Source organism: Sinocyclocheilus rhinocerous, unplaced genomic scaffold (genome assembly GCF_001515625.1).
Source record: "Sinocyclocheilus rhinocerous isolate Xijiao unplaced genomic scaffold, SAMN03320098_v1.1 scaffold202, whole genome shotgun sequence".
Classification (NCBI taxonomy): Eukaryota; Metazoa; Chordata; class Actinopteri; order Cypriniformes; family Cyprinidae; genus Sinocyclocheilus; species Sinocyclocheilus rhinocerous.
This window is the reverse complement of record NW_015641016.1, coordinates 319,477-321,413: the sequence shown is the minus strand read 5'-3', so window position 1 is coordinate 321,413 and position 1,937 is coordinate 319,477. Positions and strand designations below refer to the sequence as shown.

The following is a 1,937-nucleotide window of genomic DNA, read 5'->3' as shown; positions in this document are numbered from 1 at the left end:
TTTTATGCTTTCAAATAATTAGACATGCTAAAACAGAATTTGGTTACAATAAAACATAAGGTTGGAAAAAATAAAAAATTTCATAGGGCCCTAAACGTAATTTTTTAAAAACTTTTAATAAATTGATGTTAAATTTTTAAGTTTCATGATTTTAATTAATTAGACATGCTTTTTGATTAATACAATTTAATTTAACCATTAAAAAGGAGTCCAGAAAAAAAAAAGCCCCCCCAAAGCTGTAAACCAAGGGGATATACTGAAATACTATTTAAATTCACGTCTCGCGCACTTTAATGCCCTTTGATTGTAACGTGTACATTCCCTTGGAACTGGAATCATGGCGGAATATCATGTGAAGTCCACTTCGCAGGGCACTTACGGTTATTTTTCGTTCTCTCTCAGGCTGGAAAGAACTGGATGTTCAGTAACGCTAAGCCCCCGCCGCACTGCGAGCTGATGGCGTCGCATCTCAGAAACCGCATCACTGCGGACGAGGCACATTTCGAGCTCCGCCTGCATCTCATCTATCTGACCAATTGCGTCCTGCATCACTGGTGAGATGCAGAGATTTGATCTGAACTGTTATGTCACATTATAATGCATTTTAATACTTAAATCAGCTGTTCAGGGAGTGTTATTTTGGTATCATTATTATTCAATGATAGTATTAAAACATTAATATTTTGAATTAATTTTTATATTTTAAGCACTTTCTATTATTTTATATTTTGATGTGTATTTTTGTAATTTTTCTTAGCTTTTTTAATATATTTACATATATCTTAATATATTTATAAAAGTATTTATATAATATAGAAAATATGTATTTATAATGATATATTTTTAATGTTAAAATATACAAATTTGTAATATTAAATAAATATTAATATATATATAATATTATCATTTTAGTACTTTAACTTAAACTAAATAAAAATTAGAAATGTTGCATTGAAAACTAACTGAAATAAGATTTCAGTTAATGTTTATTTTATTTAATTTAACAAATGTTTTTTTTAATTAGTTTTAATTTGAGTTAATAATTAGGGGTGATTTTAATGATTTACCTCAAGAAGAACTTAATCATAAATTAAAAAAATGACACATTAAATAATGTGGCGCTTTGTTTTCACTTCATTTTATTTTTGCAAGTTCTCCTATATTTTTATATTTTCTGTTTTAATTTTCACTTTAGTTTAATGCAGTTGTGTTTTGATATTATTTTAGTATGTCTATTCAGTTTTTATTATTCATTTCAATTTTAGTTGTAGTAAATTGACTCTTTGAACTAAATGAAAAAATATTGCTTTGGAAACTAACTGAAATTAAAAAAAAGTTTGAATAAATTGATTTATTTCAGTTAACATTAGAGCCCGACCGATATGGGTTTTTTTGGGGGCTGATACGATACCGATATTGGGGAGTAAAAAAAGCCAATATCGGTTTATCTGCCGATATTCTTTGTGTATATTATAGTACAGTACCAGTCAAAAGTTTGGACAATTTCCCATTCGTGTGTCCAAACATTTGACTGCTTCTATATATAGAATACAGTATATACATAAACAGAATATATATACATAAACACATTTTTTGCAATGATAACTCAAATGTGGTGATCAAACACTTATAATGACGTGACAAAGATATGTAATGGAGGCAGGGCATTTAACAATTTAACAAACATTATTATGCAAAATGAGTCTGACATCAGTGCACTGAACAGTAAAGTTGAAGTTTATTCAACTTTAATTCAATTCAATTCCATCCAACTTTATTCCTTTGAAGTTTATTTCACTTCGGAACATTAATTCACAGATCTGCGCTACTGTCTTCACACACAGACGAAACTTACTAGAGAAGTGTGAAATAATATACCTCTGTAAATAAATACAATATAAATAGGGATGCACCGAAATGAAAATTCTTGGCCGAAG

At 28.5% G+C, this 1,937-nt stretch overlaps 1 protein-coding gene across 3 annotated transcripts in view; it reads left to right on the top strand.

Annotated features, from left to right (window-relative positions):
- The window catches only part of LOC107753736 (calcium homeostasis endoplasmic reticulum protein-like), a 39,693-nt gene that overhangs the window by 10,583 nt on the left and 27,173 nt on the right, over positions 1 to 1,937 (top strand). The window lies entirely within an intron of this gene.